Source organism: Tupaia chinensis, unplaced genomic scaffold (assembly GCF_000334495.1).
Source record: "Tupaia chinensis unplaced genomic scaffold, TupChi_1.0 Scaffold139943_1, whole genome shotgun sequence".
Classification (NCBI taxonomy): Eukaryota; Metazoa; Chordata; class Mammalia; order Scandentia; family Tupaiidae; genus Tupaia; species Tupaia belangeri.
The window spans coordinates 423,922-438,352 of NW_006199822.1; positions in this window are offsets into that span (position 1 = coordinate 423,922).

Sequence of the window (14,431 nt, forward strand, 5' to 3'; positions counted from 1 at the left end):
TCAATTTCAAGTTATCAAGGTGATGTCACCAAGTGAAAGATTGGGACCAGACATGTCCTACCAGTGTGCAGTGTTTTTACTATACAAATACAATAGAAGTTAATAACCTCCAGAGTACAGATTATAGTCAAATAACAATTCAATAATCAATTTGGAGTATTTATTACCTTTATTTTTAATAAAATTTATACTTTTTTTTTTTCTTTTTAATGTATTTATTCCATGAAAGAGAAAGAGAGATAGGGAGACAGAAGTACCGCCAACAGGGTTTTACACCGAGATCCAACCCCCAGTCTCAGCTGGCCAGGGTCATAGGCATGCACATGCCCAATGTAAGGGAAACCCAGGACACGAACCCAGGACCTTCCCATATGGCTTCAGCTTCAAGAAGAATTGCATTCCTTCGGCACCACCCGCAGCTGGCCTAGAATTTAATTGTAGGTGTTCATTAATTTTCTTCCCAAGTTTCATAAGGTTCTCACAGATCTGCCCCATCCTCCTCAGGGACTGCCTTTTAGTAGGTGATATCTGAGAGCAAAGGCAGTTATGTGTTACCCAGACAAAGTTCCCTTCCCCAGTGGCATCTTCTCACATCCGACCTTCTGAATGCCCTGATGGTTTCTCCCAGTGACTCAGTCTCAGGGAAGAAGGTGCCTTGTTCCTTGAAGGCAGCGGCATTTTCCTCAGACCCCTCGGGGGGGGGGCGGTCTTTGTTACTGTCCAGTAGTTTACAAATTTTTTTACTCTAGAATATTTTTCTTCTTTCTCTTTTCTCCTTCCTGTCCCTTTACCATATGATTATATTATGTGGCTAATTTTTTGGATGAGAAGAGAGGAGCATTAATGTCATTTCTGATTTGGGCCATTCCCTGAGCATGACTCGAGGGATTTTTATGCAGATTCCTGATCATACCTGCTGCATTTCTAGGGTTTGGGGCTCAGTTCACTTTCAGCCAGCTCTCATGCACACTCATGGGTTAAACTGCACTCCGAAACAATTGACTTCTGGTTACTTGGTAATTTGGGAGTTTCAGATGGTGAGTGAAGGTGGCTTTGATTGGTTGGTTCGCTAGGAATCGGGCACTTTCAAGAGTTGTGAGAAATTAATAGCACAGAATGATGAAGGAATTCTATTTGTAGGCCAAAATAGCAGATAAAAGTAAGGAAACCTGGTCGAAATGACAGAAGAGGGCAATAATCAATATACTAACACAAAACAATAATGCAGCTGGTACAATACAGCAATCCCACCGGGAGCTGTAGAGTGCATCGTTAGTGTCCCATTGTAATGAAGCCCACGGAATGCAGCTCACATTAGCCCGGGCAGTCTCTTCAGTGCTGAATATTCTGCCACATTGCAGGCACATTTATTTTATTTGAAAGAAGAATGGTGCTGTTGCCAAGCCATCAGATGGTAAAAAGAGATACATTTGATGGATAATAAAAAAGGGTCTGCCACAGCCTCCCAGAATACGTTTCTAATGTAAATGCTTCTGGTACGTGCAATTCCTACCTCTGATGCGTAGATACCTACAGACAAGGTAAGCGGGGGACTGGGAGAACTGTGTCGGGTGAGTCAGGAGTACAGCCAGAGAGAGGGAGACCATTATTTTTAACAATAACAAACAACAACAAAAAGCCCACTTGACAAACATCACTCACTCTCAGGCTGTTCTTGTGATACAGATTGACAGCCCTTTTAATATGAAATAAATCAGGCAGGAGAAGGGGTGTCTGGAAGAACACACAGATTGAGGGCTGACTGACAATGCCTCCGCAAAGCGCTCTGTTTGCATTTGCCTTTGTAGCAGCTACCTTGAAAGGATGTCAGGTGCCTTGAAAGGCTGTGAGGATGCAGGACGGCTTTGAACCTGGAGAACTGAAGTGCAATGTGCATATTCGAGGCTCCTGGTGGCCGGAGCCCTGCTGTGTGCTGGAAAGAACGTGGAGCAAGCAGACCCTGCAGATATAAGTGGCCCTTCCAGTCTCCCGCATGACCTTAGGGTAAAAAGCCATCTCGTCTAACGTCTGGTTTTATACTTACTTAGGACCAACTAATCCTCCTGACCCAGTGCACTCACACGGAAGCATTAGGGTCCAGTCACTTCTTGCCAAGAAACCTGGCTGGTAATGAGCCGTGACACCTTTCAAGAAGGTGTGTGGTCAGTGGACCTGGCAAGCCCACCCCCACCTTGGTCTAGCCCTCAAGTGCTGAAATCCCTTCGGTTAGCTGTCTCATTGGATTTCCTGGACTGTCCACGTTCCTGGTGATCCCGCGACACAAACGCCAGTCCCCATCAGTCATCAGATAACCAAGGTCGGTTTCAACCTTTCCCACAGCAGAGGGAAAGAAGGATTTCTGCTGTGAGGTAAGAAAATGCTTGAGAAGTATGGGGTGACTCCAAGAACAAAGCAATGGGCGAGCACAGACAGGGCCTGTGTCCCTGAAGTGTGTCTTTTTTTTTTTTTTCTTTGAGAGAGAGGTTTTTGCTATAGGGCACATGTGCTTACCAGACAGACAGAGACAGACAGAGAGACAGAAAGCGAGAAATCATCCCCCAGGGGCGATGGCCACGCCGCAATCCTTTCTCCTCCATTCTCCTCTCGGGATCTTGGGCACGCACGCACACACGCCCACCGTGTTTTAAGCCACCAGGTCTGGGACGCGAACTGCTATCGGCTACATGGGAGTCCAACGACATAGCCATTACGCTAACTGCTGGTCCCTGAAGTGTGTCTTCATGCTCAAGTCCCACACCTGTCCTCGTCCACCCTTTGCTCCTTCTACCTGGAAACCTGCCCAGCCTACACACCTGCCAGGCATCCCATCAGCGGTCTTGCTGCCACAGCCTGGCTCCTGAGTCACTCACCGGCAGTGGCCGGACATCTGTGAAGGAAGTGCAAGTTATGTCCTAGACACTAGAGTAGCTAGGAGCTGTGCGTCAGACAAAGCTGCTGTCCCCTGGGCTTGACGTTCTAGCAGGAGACAAGAAAGAAACAAAATGTTGGTATCGCAAGGGGTACTTGCCTGGCTAGCCAGGAGGCCTCCTACCCATGGAGCTATCAGGGTCAGCCTGCCCAAGGAGGTGGCATATTAGCTGATGCCTAAGCTGCAGACAGAGTCTAGCCATACACTGAAGAGCAGGAGGAGCAGAGAGGCACAGTGAGCATTGAGTGCCAAGGCACTGAGCCCGGGAAGCCCTTGGAAGGGTAGAGGATCAGCAAGAGGCTGTGTGGCTACAGTCTAGAAGGAAGAGGAAGAAGATGGGGAGCCAAGGTGGAGAGGAGACCTGGACAGAAAGTATTGGGCTTAGGAGCCAGACAGGGTGTTTGCTCCCAACACTTATGCAGCCCTGGGCAGCACAACTGACCTCTCTGATGTCTCCAGCCAGGTCGGTAGCAGCTGCCTCATAACACCAAGCTCACAGTACCCACCGCGTGGGGCTATCATGGAGATGGTAGGCGCCGAGGTCATGCACACAAACTGTTTTACAACGTGCCTGGCACAGAGTCAGCACTCCAGCGATGTTAACTGCTGCTTTATTTTCAAAGACTTGGATTCATTTTGGGGTGGGACGAGAGTATTAAATCAGTTTCTTGGGGCCATTCTAAGCTGGCGTACCTGAGTTCCCTATGATGTCAGGCCACCAAAAGCATTCGTGTGCAATTATAAAGAAATTACTTTCCCAGCAATTAATCACCACTATAAGATTGCCAATACACATCATTGCAGCATTATGACACATTGCATCACGCGATCAGAATGTAGAGTAGAAAGGGGGCCATTTGCAGCTGACCTTATTCAAGTCAAATCAGCTCGATCAATTGAAAGTCAGTGGGAGTTTTGCCTGAATAAGGGTCAAGACCAATTATTGAAAGGCATAATAAAACAAGGGGATGTTTTTAAAGATATTAGATCTTATAGTAATTTTTCACAGTTCAGACATGCGTTGAGACACTGCCTCTATAATTCAAAAAATAAATTGTTCATAAAGGTTTTCTGTCTAGTCCTTTATTTCAAGAAAGTCTATCTGTATCTTTTTTTTTAGCAAGAGAGATTTTTGCAATAGGGTATGTGGGCTTGCCAGAGAGACAGAGACAAAGAGATAGAAGGTGAGAAATCACTCCCAGGGGGAATAGCCATGCTGTAATCTCTTCTCCTCCCTTTCTCTTCTCGGGATTTTTGGCACATGTGCACACACGCCAGATGTGAGTTTTAAGCCACTAGATCTGGAATTTGAACTGCAGTTGACTATGTGGGAGTCCAGCAACGTAGCCATTATGCCACCTGCTGACCACTATCTGTATCTTTTTTTACAGATTTGAGAATAGGGTAAAATGTACAAAATGACTGAGCTATGTATCTAAAACAGAAGACTTCTCACCAGCTAACTACCAGCTGTGCTACTAATTTGGATTATATGTGTCTCTATGATAGCCAGAGGTCAGGAAAATATTGGCAAGTTTGCCAGTCTAACGTTTTTTTAGAGAGAGATTTTTGCTATAGCGCATGTATGCTCGCCAGAGAGATAGACAGACAGAGAGACATCCTCCTGCATCACCCAGTGTGATGGCCATCCTGCAATCCCTTCTCCTCCATTCTCTTCTCAGGATTTTGGGCATGCACGCACACATACCCAGTGTGAGTTTTAAGCCGCCAGGTCCAGGACTTGAACTGTGATTGACTATGTGGGAGTCCAGTCACGTAACCATTACACCACCTGCTGGTGGCTCTCCAGCTTAATTTTACCCATCAGAGTTCTCCATCTTGCTAGACTACCTATGCTAGGAGAATGCAATTGAATCATAGTACTGGTTTAAACAAGTTTGTGTTATTGTTCTTGTTTCGCTAGAGAGCACATGCACTTGCCAGAGACAGAGACAGAGGGAAAGTAAGAAAACAACCCCCATTGGTAATGGTCACATCACAATCCCGTCTCCTCTATTTCTCTCTCCTTTCAGGATTTTGGCCATGCATGCATATATACCCAGCATGTTTCTCAAGCCACTGGGCCCAGGACTTGAACCACAAGGTCAGCTATGTGGATGGAATTCAACCACCTTCACCATCACAACAGGCTGACTGTGGCTTAAACTAGTTTTACTTAGTGTTATAAACCCAACATGAAAAGACAGTTATTCTGTATATTCCAGAGCCCATCTTGTCTATGGATTATTTGCTTTTCTGTGTGTTATCTGTGGGTCTGCTCCTATCAGTCCCCTCAAAACATCAGCAAGCAAAAGGAAAAGTTATCTGCTAAGGTCTCTCACGAGTTAATGCATCTTTTCTTCTTCTCAATCTCGAAGCCTGGTTGACACCTCTTGGCTCTTCCTTGCCAAGATTTTTAATAAGAGCAAACATGTGTGTGTGTGTGTGTGTGTGTGTGTGTGTGTGAGAGAGAGAGAGAGAGAGAGAGAGAGAGAGAAGCACTTCCCACAGAATCTGGTCATTCCTCTAATCCTCCAGTCTATGAGTCTTGGGCATTTAAACATATGCCTAGCATATTTCAGCCTGACTGGGCCAGTAATTTGAACCATGGTCACCATGTGGGATCTGTCTTCTCTTAAGAAGTCCATTACTACTATACCACAAAGCCAGTCCCACCACCGAGATATTTAATGGCACCAACAAAATCATTCACATTTTTGAACCTGTTGATCAAAAGACTTTTAGAAAAATAGTTCACATGTTTACTTTAGTCACTATATTTTCAATTTGATGAGGGGCCAGAAAGCTAAAATATTTGGTAGACTGTAAGCAATTTGAGAACACAGATCATACCCCGTATTCTTCATACCCCTCATGGTGTCCTGCATGTAGAAATTCTCCAATAAATAAGTCTACGTAATTGGTAAGTTGCAAAGAAGTTAAATTGCTTTGTCTAGACAGACAGGATTGATTGGGGCTGAGTGAGTCAAGCTGACAAAGTGAAAGTTCAGATTGTATGCACAAGTGGTAATAATAGTCCCTGACATCAAAGCTTGGTACATAATCTACAACAGGTTTTTAACAAGTCAGAGGTTATTCACTGAAAACTGTGGGGTAAAAAGGTTTTAAAATGAACAGGAGTGAGAAGTTGGGAGGATATAGTTTGTGCAGTAGGCTTCTGGCTTGAGAATGGGTTTACTGGTTGATAGGAAGATACCATAGCCCAGGTTCCTAGAGAAATGGAGCCTGAGTCCAGAGCTTCTGTGCTGAAACTTTGTTGGGAGTACAATCCAGGGAAGCAAAAGTGAGGGATAGGAGGGGGACGAGGACGTGCGATATCGAGCTGTGCTCCATGTAGGTAAAAGCATGACTGCTTGCTCAATTATGTAGAGTGGTCTTCAGAGAGGTCATTTGAATGACTGGTTTTCAGGGCGTCTGATAGGGTAGAGGTGTTTGGGGTGCAGGAGAACAGGGAATAACAAGATTTGTCCACTAATTATCCATTAATTCCCATGTTTCGTTTCACCAGGTGTGAATCCCTGGGATGGTTCATTTTATTTGTCAATTTAGAGGGTATTTGAGGGTTAGTTAACATTTCAAATGGTGATTGCCAGCCTTCAGAATAGAAGTGCACCATCAGCTCCTGGGGTCTCCAGCTAACCCACACTGCTGATTTTGGATTTACCAATCTCCATAACCACATGAACCAATTCCGTAAAATAAACAGCTTTATATATGAGGAGGTCTTCATAAAGTAGATGAAGAATGTGAATTAAGGGACTTCAAAAAGTTTAGATAAAAGTGGAACTAAAGTACGAGTTTATTGGGTGGTGCAAACGTTTTTGAAATCTACGCTTAGTCTTTTCATAATATGCATATTCTGGGGCCAGCAGGTGGTGTCATGGTTAAGGTGCTGGAACTCCCACATGGTTGACTGTGGTTCAAGTCCTGGACCTGGTGGCTTTCTCTCTCTCTGTCTCTCTCTCTATCTCTCTTTCTCTGGCAAAATTCATGTGAAAAGTAATAATAATAACAATAATAATAAATAAAATAAATAATTCTTTTAAAAAATAATATGTATGTTCTATGAACTTTTTAAAACATGTGCACTCCCCAAAAGGAGTGAGAAAGCACTCCCACCAAGGGAGAATGACCACACTGCAATTCCTTCCCTTCCATCTCTCCCACTGGGATATTGGGTATGCACACACACACACATATTCCAAGTGTTTCTCAAGACCCCAGGTCCAGTACTCGAACCACACAGTCAACAATGAACTTTCTGTATACACACACACCTTATTTGTTCTATTTCTTTGTAGCACCTTGACTAATACACTCCTGCCCTCCAAGTTGCACATGCAAAGGTGCAGAGGCAGAGTTCTGAGGAGTCTCAAACATTGGTGTCCACAGGGCAGCCCATGGACAGCCACGAGGCAGGCACTATTAGGGGTGGGTGGTTCTGCACATAAAAGGTGGTCATGATGGCGTCCAGAGTGAAGCAAGTGGCCAACGGCCAGGAGATGGTACAGGCAAGAGGATCTGAGGTGATCCCTAAAGAGTGGCGGTCGGGTGGGGTGGGGGAACTGCCAAGGTCAGATCTGACTAAAAATGTGTGTTTATAAAACCTACTACCATAGCCTTACAGACAAAATGAAGAAATGTGTGCTCATTTTACAGTGACATAATTTTCAAATAACAACACAACATATACCCAAAGAGTATTCATGGTTTAATGCCATCATCTAGATGTGTGACTTTGGGCAAGCAACCTGGCCTGTCTAGCTTTTCATTCATTGCTTTTACAAATGAGAGCAGATGGGACCAGCAGATGGCATAATGGCTATGTCACTGGACTCCCATGTAGTTGACCATGGTTTGAGTCCCAGACCCTATGACTTAAACTCATACCTGGCACGTGTGCGTGCGTGCCCAAGATCCCGAGAGAAGAATGGAGGAAAAGGGATTGCAGGGTGCCCATCCCCCCTGGGGAGTGATTTCTCGCTTTCTGTCTCTCTCTGTCTTTCTGGCGAGCACAAGTGCCCTATAGCAAAAACCTCTCCAAACAAAAAATAAATAAATGAAAGTACACAAATCTGACACATCCAGTGTCAGATTTAGAAATTTTAAATAGTTCATCGATAAAAATAATGGACAAAACATTGAGATGCTGAAATTTAGCATAATAAAATGCCAAGCATTGCATTTGAGTTCAAGTGATCAATTTCATAAGTACAGATAGAAGAGGTTTGACTTAAGAGCCTTTTGTATTAAACAACAACCAGCCCTGGGAGTCTCTGTTGACCCGAAAGTCAACAGAACGAATCAATTGCTAAATACGTGTATACTCGCTGCGGTTCCCTTCCTGAGAGGGAGGTTGATAAGATGGACCAGATGGCTGCTGCTGACCCATCTGAAGGTCCCCAGTTTCATTTCTACTCTGTCTTTCTTCCAGCCTTTGCTGTGGCACAGTTTGCACAGCTGGATTGCAGCACAGGGCACGGCCGCCCCGTGTAAGTGCCTTTGAACCATCTTAATGGAATCACTGAGCTGCACTAGGTCACTCAGAGAACCTCCTGGCTTTTCCTCCTCCTCACTCCCATGGGGCGATCATTCTGGACTGTGGCTCCCTAGCTGGTGCATGGTCACCTAAATGCAAAGCTCACAGCCAGAAGGCAGCTTGGGGAACCCTCACTCAGCTCTTCAAGAGTTATAGGCATTGAAAGGTAGGTCCCCTAGAGTATGCTGCCACTCTGCTGCCTGGAACCAAATCTATCTTAAAGTTGGAAATATGATCCAGCTGGGGACAGACTGTGATTTAATGCCATCCCAGTACTGTAGGGCACACTTCTTAAAGAAACCGTTGTAAATTATTTGTGGCTAATTCTGCTGGTGGATGGAGGGCATGGTATAGTCTCAAGTACAAGAGCCCAGCTTGTATCTAATAATTGTTATATCTCCTCTGAAATTTACTGCCGATGTCTCAATTTTAACAATTTAAATAACAAGCTTAACCAAGCGGAACGAGGCTCAGGCAGGCTGGCGCTCTTGATGAAAGCAGGACAACTCTTATGTCTGAGCACATTTTTACTTTGACATGAGCAGTGACACACAGAGATGAAATCTGGTTAAAGCAGCAGCCTTCCCCACCCCATGACAGCTTCTTAGGGTAAGCAAAACAATTTCAAGAGGGTGCACACAGATACTTGCTACCTTTACTTAAGAAGACTGATTAGAAACAATGCTTATGAATATGATAATAAGAGGTGAGAGCTGGAAAGGTATGCTGAGTAGCTGGGTAATTGGCACTGCTGGTTTCTTCATTTTTAATGGACTGCTCGGTGGTCTTAATCTCTGTGTGCATCAGTTTATTTAGGAACTAGACGGATCTCCTCCATGCTCCAAGGATTAATGATGATAGCACATTTTTATTTTACCTGCTGTTGAATTGATGTTGATACTGTGAGTGGGCACATAGGATTTCCTGTAGATAATAGTTATTACCGTTTTGATTTCCTTTACACTGTGTCCTGAAAACTGCTCCCCAATTTCAAAAGATGTCTAATGCCCAAAGTTACTTTCCATGTACAAAGCGAGGCCCTGTTTTGAAGGATAGCTGAGCCTGCACTGGGAGCTTACAATATGACCCGTCCGACGTCTCCCAAATCTCAAGGTCTTACACAGGTAGGAAGCCTCTGAGCTGAACGGCCATAGAAAACTCACTTCCCCTTTGCAGGGCACTGTTTTCTCTTCAAAAGCAAAGTTCTGAGGTCTGATCTTAAGTGTGTTCCTGCACCAGTGTTCATGATCCTGTGCCCCTAATCTAAAGGCTTTTCGGACCAGTTCAAGTTTCTTGCATTATTCTAAATGAAACATGAGCAGCTCTAGTATAGTACAGTATGACAGCTTACCAGTTTGGCAGTTTCTTAAGAAGTGAGACATATGGGACCAGCAGATGGCATAGAGGTTACGTCACTGGACTCCCACATGGTCAGCCACAGGGTTCAAGTCTCAGGCCTGGTGGCTTGAAACTCACACCTGGTGCATGTGTGTGTGTGCCCAAGATCCCAGGAAGAGAATGGATTGCTGCATGGCCACTAGCCCCTCCCCCCTCTGTCTCTCTATCTCTCTCTGTCTGTCTGGCGAGCGCACATACCCAAAAGCAAAAACCTCTAAAAAAAAAAAAAAAGGAAGTTAAGCATATACCTACCTTGTGATCCAGCTATTGCATTGGTAGGTACTTACCCCGGAGAAATGAAATGTGAAGTCTTCACGAAGTCTTGTACACAGTGTTCATAGTGACTTTACGTAACACCAGACTGGAAACAGCCCAAATAATAAAATGGGCGGAGGAATACTACTCAGAATAAAGGAATGAGTTGGTGATACACCCCACACCAAACGTGCAGGTGATCTTGTAGTGCAGTGGCCAGGCACTGTGTAGAGGAGGCTGGATCCCACATGGCCAATAGAGGTTTGAGTCCTGTCTCATGGCTTCATGCCAGGGATGCACCTGTCCCCAGGATCCGACAGGATGGAGAATTGAAGGAGAAAGGATTGCAGTGTGACCGGGTCTCATTGGGAGGTATGTTCTCTTCCTCTCTCTCTCTCTCCCTCTCTCTCTCTCTCTCTCCCTCTTTCTCTCTGTCTGTCACAAGCTCCCACTATCTGGCATTAAATAAAAGAAGGAGAAAAGAGCAAAGAAGTGAATCTCAGAATAAGTATGCTGAACGAAAGAAGCCAGACCAAAACAAACAAACAAACAAACAAAACAAAACAAACAAAAAGGAATGGATACTGTATAATCCCATTTATATAAAACCCCAGGAAATGTAAACAAATCTACAGTGACAGCGACAGAAAGCAGATCAGTGAGGGGCCTGGAGAGCCACGAGGAGGGAAAGATTACAAGGGACACAAAGTGATCAATATGCCCACTACGTTTGAGCCAGCAGGAGGTATGGTGGTTAAAGGTGCTGGAGTCCCACATGGCCGACCGCAGTTCAAGTCCCAAACCTAGTGGCTTTCTTTCTTTCTCTCCCTCCCCCAGGTCAAATTTAAATAAATAAATAAATAAATGCAATAAATACAGTTAAATAAAATAATTCTTTTTTAAAAAATATGCCCACTACCTTGATTGCGATGATGGCTCTGTGGGTGCACGCATGTTCAAAATCTGTCAATGTGTACATCTCAAATGTGTGCAGTTTCTTGCATGCCAATCAGACTTCAATAAAGCCGTAATTTTATTATTTTATTCTTTTTTGTTTTGTTTTTACCATGGGGCTCATGCATATACCAGAGAGAGACAAAGAGAAGGAAAGTAAGAAACATCCCCCCCACCCCCACCACCACACACATACACACACACACAGTGGGGATGGCCACACTGCAATCACTTCTCCTCTCAGGATTTTGGGCACATATGCCCACACATCCAGCATGATTGTTCAAGCCATTGGGTCTGGGACTAGAACCACAATTGGCCATGTGGGAGTCCAGTGCCTTAGCCACCAAGCCAACCACTGGCCTCAGTAGTATTTTTTAAGTATAATTAAGCATCTGCCTTAATTCTAATTCTAAGAAGCTATCACGAAAAATCCAAAATACATGCTAAGGTGTAGAGTATATGAGCACTCTTTGCAACACTTTGAAAATGCAGGAGAAATTAGAAATAATCTAAAAATATGGAGCAGTCTATATTGTGCTACAGCGCAACCATTAAAAGACATTCTAGACAAAACAATGTCATGAAAAAACGCTTGTGTTCTATTTCTACATGAAAATAACAAGGTATAAAACAACATGCGTAGTATAATATTACAATCCTTGTAAGAGGTCTGTGTTGGAGGGAGATGATTACTTACACTTCCCTCTTCACCTCAGAGTTTGAAACCAGTTGAGGCAGATTAGAGAGTTGGGAAGCATATAGGTTTTGCTAGTAAGAGTTCTGATTGGAGGAGCCAGCAGGTAGCGTGATGGTTAAGGTGCTAGATTCCCAAGTGGCTGACCACGGTTCAAGTCCCAGACTTGGCAGCTTGAAAATTATGCCAGGCATGTATGCATACATGCCCAAAATCCCAAGAGGAGAGTGGAGGAGAAGGGATTGAGGCATGGCCATCCCTCCTGGGGAAAGTGATTCCTCATTTTCTTCTCTCTCTCCCTCTCTCCCTCTCTCTCTCTCTCTAGTGAGACACGGATGATGGCAAGAACCTAAAAAACAAAATAGAACAAAAAAAGAGGTCTGAGTGGAAAATATAGCTGGGAGCTAAAACAAAGCAGCCTTCCCTCTCTTTGCCTCTGTTAGTTACTCTTACCCACTCTGAACTACAGACCAACCCAGGGCCAGGGAGGGCCAGCCCTGGTGAGTTTGTGCCTGTAAAGTTGTCTCAACTGCCAGACTGTTGTCATATTGGGCAGGATTGTCATACACTGCAGGGTATTTAGCAAACCTAATCCCTTCCCCTCCCCAACTAGGTACCATAGTCATCTCCAAACCTTGTGGTGACAAAGAAACGTCCCCACTTAGTTCCAAATCTGCCCAAACAGATGTAGTGATGCTGCTCCCTGCTGAGAACCACCAGACATCAACTCACATGAAATCCGTGGAGTTCAGAGTGGAGGGGACATGTTTAATTTCCCTAATTTCACCCTCTTCCTGCCCCTCTAACTCCTCTTCCCATGACTATTGGTGAGGGAGTAAGACAGCAAAGGGGACAGCAGAAATATTCTGCTCAGAAGCAGCTCCACTGCGGACGCCAGCTCTTCTGAGTCTGGTGAGACAGAATTGCCCACACACCCACAAGTTACACAAAGCATGTTCATTGCTTACAGGAGGCAGCAAAGGATGGCAGGAGCCTGGGATTTGATGCAAACTTGGTCCCCAAGTTTCAGGAAAGCTTCCCAAAGTTAATAGAGTCTTATCTGAGTGCGCCCCCCTTTGTACTGCAACTGAGGGACCCTGAAAAACAGCCACCCTGGGCTTTATACCCCAGGGCAGAACTTTCTGGGCTAAAGCCTCAAAGGATATTCTGTTTTTTCGGGGGGACCGGAAGAGAACTCAGGCTGTTCTGGCCAGTCCCTCCCTATCTCAGGATGTTGCACACCCAGCACATCACATGGTTATTCTTTTTTTTTTTTTTGGGAGAGATTTTTGCTACAGGGTACGTGTGCTTGCCAGACAGACAGAGAGAGACAGAGAGACAGAAAGCGAGCAATCACTCCCCAGGGGGGATGGCCACACCACAATCCTTTCTCCTCCATTCTCCTCTTGGGATCGTAGGCACACATGCACACATGCCCAGAGTGAGTTTTAAGCCACCAGGTCCAGGACTCAAAACCACGGTTGACTACATGGGAGTCCAGTGACACAGCCATTATGCTAATTGCTGGTCCCCCCATAGTTATTCTTGAAAACTACAAGCAAGAATGTAGGGAGAACCGGTCAGTCCAAGACCAGCAGCAGAACTGTCCTGCACTCTGCTCTTACTTCTTTAGGGAAGTTGAATTGTGTTTCTCCATCAAAATACATGAGACGAAAGGAGTAATATTCCTTGCGATCTTTATGTCTCTGTAAAGGTGAAGAATAACAGGACTGGAAGATCGTGTGCCAATCTGCCAAGGACCACCTCACCTGGCTGTGTAATGGGACTGAGAGGGAGAGAGGAAGGATTATGGGTGATTCATTTTCTTTTTATTGGTTTTAGATTATTTTTTAGTTTTCCACATTTTCTGGATATATGATATTTACTGTAAGAGGAGAGAAAGTTCCTTATTTAAAGAAGGGAAAAATTAAACAGAAAGGAAAAAGAATTCTTGAGCTTTCCAATGATGTTGAGTTTAGTGACATTTGGCCTGAGATCTCCCCTCCCTGTTTTGTTTTTTTTGGGTCAGTGTCACATACTTTGTGAAGATGCCATTTGAGGACATGTTGCCTATCCTCTGTAATAGCACTACCCTGAAAGTGTCCAAAGTGCTCAGTAAACAGGATTAGATTCTGTTTTTGCCTTTCCTTAGCTGATGAACAGAGTGGCACAAAATGATTTTTCTAGAATAGCCTCCACTTAGCATCCTCATGGGACTGACATTCAGGCATGCACTGGATCAATCTTCTCAAATTCATCAAAGCAAAGCCTCATAGGCTCTATTACAGACCTAAAGTTACAAAAAGCTGGAGACACGTTACTTTATAAAGTCGGCGTTAAAACCAAAAACTACAGTATAATAAGGCTGTCTAATTACATGATTTGTTTCACAGTATTAATTTATAAGATTCTATCAGCAGCTTTGTCCAATAGTAAGAAACAAAGTTGTGAACAAAACAGTTTCCTTTCATCCTATTATTCTGTAACTTTACCCATAACCTCATTTTTTACAAAGGTTTTTGCCATTGGGCACATGTGCTCACCAGAGAGACAGAGAGAGGGAAAGTGAGAAATCACCCCCATGGGGAGGGCCATGCCAGAATCCTTTCTCCTCCAATCTCCCAGGATTTGGGGTATG